At 45.4% G+C, this 6,000-nt stretch overlaps 1 protein-coding gene across 1 annotated transcript in view; it reads right to left on the reverse strand.

Moving 5' to 3' along the window:
• TMEM50A (transmembrane protein 50A) overlaps positions 1–707 on the reverse strand; it is a 58,846-nt gene extending 58,139 nt beyond the window's left edge. The window contains exon 1 of the mRNA XM_086956409.1: positions 544–707. The gene's annotated coding sequence lies outside the window, so the exon portion shown is untranslated. The remainder of the gene's footprint in view (positions 1–543) is intronic.
• Positions 708–6,000: the final 5,293 nt, after the last annotated feature.

A 6,000-nucleotide genomic window follows, 5' to 3' on the forward strand; every position in this document is an offset into this window, starting at 1 on the left:
CACGTATAACCAAAGCATGTTTTTTTCTTGGCTTGTTTTAAAGTAGGCTCAAGGCACAACCGGACAGGGGCAAACGTCACCCAAAAGTGATTCCGGATTTTTTTTTTTAAACGAACTTTGCCACGAGTCGAATACATTTAAAAATACGAAATGACAAGTCCCAGTACGCAAATATTGTTGGTTAAATAGCCAAGTGTGGGTGGGGAGTGGCAAAGACAGCACCTAAACACCCATAGGAATAAAAAGATGCGCAATAACCATGAGAAATGTTATCATGCGCGTTTTACTGAACAAAAGAGGGCAAACTGTTAAATGGAGCAGACTGCCATTTGAGCTCTGCCGTTTACAGCTAACTTTATTTGTATGCTACAAACACCGGTGTTCTTGAATCAATGTTCGGCCCTAAGATCATGTGCTTTAATCATACTGACACACTTGAGCGTATGATAGGAACGGTACTCTTCCTTCCGCATAGACTGAGTCTGCCACCGTATCTCGCTCCTCTGCATGTATTCATGTTACCCTACATGCATTTAAACGTACCTGGAAAGCGTTCCTGCCGCAGGGCCTCTTTCCTAGTACCTCGCTTTTCCTTTTGTTTTGGTTCTTCTTGTTCATTTCCGGTTTCTGAGTCAGATCACAAGACGCACCGTGACTGAAAGGACGGCTGATTGGCAGCCCCGAGTTAGGATGACCTGTAACCTCCTGCCATTGGCGGAGGCACATGTTTTTTATAGATAGTACGGACCAATAAGACAAGAGTGAGCGCTCTGGACCCGGAAGTTTCGCTATGCGGCTGCAGACTCTGAGCAATGGCTACTTCCTTCTTGTGGTGCTATTTAGATGTATAGTCCGTGAAATAGAGTTACCACTTTCCAATCCTTTTTAGCAGTGGATGTATAGTTCGTGAAACAGAGTTACCACTTTCCAACCCTTTTTAGTGGAAGAATGAAAAATATCCTAGCTAAGGAGAATGACAGTTTCAATTATATTAAGGACAACGAGGTGAGGATTATGCATTTCTTTCTTCACTTTATTAAATCAGCATTTAAAGTATACATTTCAAGGCAAAACAAGCATTTACAATGCAATGGTTTCGCCTTTGGAAAAGTTAGAGCTATTGGCATTGTAAATGACAACATTTGTATTTATGTGTTGGTTTTGAAAACAGATAAATAAATGGCATTGTCATTTACATTGCCATTAGCTTAATCTCTGCAGTCCCTAGCACTCCATAGCACTCTCCACTCCCTAGCACTCCCTAGTCACTCTCCACTCCCTAGCACTCCCTAGTCAATCTGCACTCCCTAGCCCTCCCTAGTCACTCTGCACTCCCTAGCACTTCCTAGTCACTCTGCACTCCCTAGCACTCTGCACTCCCTTGCACTCCCTAGTCACTCTGCACTCCCTAGTCACTCTGCACTCCCTAGCACTCCCTAGCCACTCTGCACTCCCTAGCCACTCTGTACTCCCTAGCCACTTTGCACTCCCTAGCACTCTGCACTCCCTAGCACTCCCTAGCCACTCTGCACTCCCTAGCCACTCTGCACTCCCTAGCCACTCTGCACTCCCTAGCCACTTTGCACTCCCTAGCACTCCCTAGCCCTCCCTAGTCACTGCACTCCCTAGCCCTCCCTAGTCACTCTGCACTCCCTAGCCCTCCCTAGTCACTCTGCACTCCCTAGCCACTCTGCACTCCCTAGCCACTCTGCACTCCCTAGCCACTTTGCACTCCCTAGCACTCTGCACTCCCTAGCATTCCCTAGCCACTCTGCACTCCCTAGCCACTCTGCACTCCCTAGCCACTCTGCACTCCCTAGCCACTCTGCACTCCCTAGCCACTCTTTTATTTAAACACTGCTTTGGTAAATTTAAATCAAGCCCAGAGTGTTAACTGAGCGATCAGACCAACTATCGTTAATGAGAAATCTTCAACCGAGAATCCCCATATAACTGTTTTTTTTTTCTTGTTTCCCTTCGCAATTCGAGCAACGCGACATTGACCCCCAAACACTTTTGGACGAGTAAGTACACCCCGGTGAACAAATGAAACGCTTACCCACCCCCACACACACCAACCACCCTGCTACAATTATACGCGGGGGTCGGCGATAGTAAGCGCTTGGCTGTTGATTTGAATTGCTTTTCACATATTTTATACTAAAATCCCGTTGCTTGTCATGCATTTATTTGCCTCTAAAAACAGCTGCAAAATGTACATAATCTAGGCGGAAGGGAAGGGCGCAGACTTAGTTGATGCAGGTAAACAGATGGGCGCACTTGCAAGTCCACGGGAGAGAGAGAGACTTCTGCAATAAATGTGTCTGCCCAACGTAAATACAATGCGCCATTAATCTCACTTTTCGCCCAGTTGCCTCCCATTGTTGACAAGAGTAAGTGACGCATTAGAATTGACTGTGGTAAGGGACAAAGTGCCCTCCCAGCTTTACCTAGGCGAGTGACCCGTCTGCAATGCATGCATTGTTTGCCCTTTGAACAAGCCCTGCCCCAGTCACAGCAGAGCGATCAAGACTGAATGGTCCCACCACACCCCCACCTCAGAGACGGTGTTTAATGTCACCAGCCCCCAAAGCACCTCCGGACATAAATCAAACTCTCCATCTAGTGTGTCATGTCCTTTCTTCCCATGTGATTGGCAGAACCTCCTACTTATGTGTGTGCAAGCAGACCACAGACCCTCCTCACGCGTTTCTGGGAAGCTAAACCTTCCTTCCCGAAAGTCCAGTCACCACAGATCAGAACAGTGACAGACACCATTTCGCAACTATTTGTATAGCGCCTTCCCACCTCTTGCGAAGCACTGCCCACTTACACTGCATGTATGTCATGCAAATAACTCTGAAATCCTGGCAAATACAGCCGATAAAACACTGGGTGTTGCTCATACTGCTATTATCGCCAGGAAACTACTCATCAGTTCCCCAGATTAAAATATACGGAGGATAAATACGGTTTTTACCAACATTCAAAATGCACACTGAGGTCAAGAGGGATGAATGAAGACGAGGAAGATGGGGCACTTTTTTACACAGAAAAAGCAGCCCGGGCCTTCTTAAAAACAATCACAAACGCCCACCCACGGATTAGGACATCCAGACCTGCCAGCTTTGAGATCTGTTGCACCCTGTGAGGCTATGAAGCACAGCGGGACCTTAGAGGGGGCGGGGCACAGAACCCGTCGCTGTCTGAGCAGTCATAGGGGGGCCTTACTAGGGACTGGCCGGTCCCAGAGAGAGAAAGGCGGGGTCTCGAGTTCTTCAATGAGTGAGCAGGTATAAAGAAAGGGGAAGGGACTTGAGCCCAATGCTGCCCGAGAAACCCCTCTGTACTCTCCTCTGTACTCTCCTAAAACATTAAGTCATCTGAATCCACATTCCATGACCAGGGCTTATTTATTATGTGATAAAGCGCTGACGTCTCCCAGCAAAAACAACCACAACTTAAGTTTGAAAGTTAAAAGACTGATGTGCACACCTCTCTCGAGCAAATCTACACTTACACATATTCAATATTTAATGTGGACACTGTATCAACAGGTCAAAGTGAGTTCATGACAGCAGGTCCTAACTGACTGCCCTTCCTCCTGGCCCACTCTCTCAGTGAAAGCTACTGAATAACCTTACGAATTCAAATGAAGGAACTGATTTACAGCAACTGCATGCAGGGTGGAACACTTAACATGACCCTCGTGAACACCATCAACGAGAAGCACTATTGTTCAAAAATAATATCAATTGAAATAGTCACTGGATGAAATGCTAAGAAAATATGAAATTCTGCCTAGAGTCAGCACCATGAGGTGGTCTATTCTTGAAAAGTACTATAATTATAGTTATTCCTTTACAATTTTGGCTTGCCCGTTCTGCAAGACTGCTTATAAGTGGTCTTGCCAAAAATACTAATAATAGGCTCGTAATTATGAGAGTGCATAGGAATGGGTTTAGAGTGGACTCCATGTGGTCACACTATGGATATGCAGCTTTAACAACCCATACATGTAGATAAGAACGATCACAAGAAACAATATGCATGCCGTATACCAAAAGCGCCGTGCATCTAGAAATCATAATTTTATTTTTACCTTCAGTATCATCTGCAATAGTAAATATGAAAAAAGAAAAAAAAAATTGGTTCACAAAACGAGCCAAATGCCAAGGTGTAAGTACATCATAAAAATCAACCATGCATCACAATCTGTCGCTACTAGCTTTACTGTAAAACAGCATTTAAATTATTGTTTCACTAGGTCATGTTAAAATATAAATATTTAGCAACGACACATCAGTCAGGAAATGTAAAATACGATCACGGCTTTGAAAAGAAAACTAATCAAATGTTGTTAAGGGACCAACATGATCTGTTGTTAGATAGACACCAAGGCACTTGGCTGGTGTCAGGAAATGTAAAATACGATCACGGCTTTGAAAAGAAAACTAATCAAATGTTGTTAAGGGACCAACATCATCTGTTGTTAGATAGACACCAAGGCACTTGGCTGGTATCAAGGCACTTGGCTGGTAAGTACATCATGAAAATCAACCATGCATCACAGCACCAGCAAGCAAATCATGCGGCGCTTCCGGTCCGTCGTCAGTGTTAATGGCGGAAGTGGTACATTCTGAAATTCATCTTTTGAAGCGAGAGTGAAAGGGGCTTAAAGGGGGCAGATAAGTATTAAAAAGAAAGAGCCTGGCAGTAAACTGTACACGAGCTTTTTTTTATTTTATTGTATTTCATAAATATATCGGTTGTTTTGTAAACATTTATGAAGCACAACAAGAAAGTGGCCCTTGGTGAAACTGCTTAATGATGCCTAAACTTCAAAAACACTCCATTCATACCGGTGTCAAAAATAAAGCAAGTCAGGTCCCGGGCCGGCAGCCAATCACAGCGCGGCCCGGGAAATGACGTCACAGGGGTGTCCCGGGCCAGCAGCCAATCACAGCGTGGCCCGGGGAATGACGGCACAGGGGTGTCCCGGGCCGGCAGCCAATCACAGCGCGGCCCGGGACACACGGCAACAAGGGGCGGGGCTTAAAAAAAGACCCAGAAACGCCCCTGAATCGCGTCAAGGCGGGCCCTGAACTCAGTGACGCTCCTCTCCTCCAATGGCTGGCCAGCATTTACGAGGCCAGCCAATGGAGAAGAGGGGCGTTTTCAGGCCCCCATACTACTAACAAAAGATTTCGGCTCCACCCACCCACTGCTTACGCAGTGGGACGGTAGCCGAAACCTAAAAAACCACAGACTGCAGATCTCATGAACCATAGGGGATGAGTCACCATAGGCCAATCTGGTGTATAGAACTGTGTGACATCTTTTCCTGTCCCCTTCTTCACTGGAGGAAGTTAACAATGAATGCCTGTCCGATTTGAATTTCTTAATATTACCTACAGCAGAGAGATAACTCACATTATCCAGTTCTTTATATTACTATATGAGTTTTATTCACAACAGTGATCCCATATTAGTTTCTTTACATTTTGCGAAAACACATGAATCAATTTAATAAACATTCATTTAAATTAACATATGATATTAACTTTACTTACTCATAACAAGGCAGCCCTGCCAAGTACCACGCATCAGGTGTGAGACTTACACATTTTAGTGCTGGTGTCTGCATCATCGTACTAAAATGCATTAGTCACAGATAATAACAATCCTGGGACCACTTGATAGGAGGCGCTCAGCAAGGCTGACAGCATTTAACAAAAGCAGCCAGCACACTTTCTGGTTACTCTGGCTTAGTGACTAGTGCGGTGGGCAGCACTGCTGTAGAGTCTCTGACAATTTTTTATGCAGATTTGAGCCGGCCATCTGGGAGGGGTGGGCAATGGCATGTTCAATTTGGTTTTTTTGACAGCAAGGTCAGGGCTGGATTCCATCAATGAGGCCCTCGGCCGGTGCATTTAACAGGCTTTCTGGGCAGACCACGTGGTCAGCGGTGTATGGTTGCGTGAAGGAGAACAATACTTC

Source organism: Lissotriton vulgaris, chromosome 2_1, assembly GCF_964263255.1.
Source record: "Lissotriton vulgaris chromosome 2_1, aLisVul1.2, whole genome shotgun sequence".
Lineage (NCBI taxonomy): Eukaryota > Metazoa > Chordata > Amphibia > Caudata > Salamandridae > Lissotriton > Lissotriton vulgaris.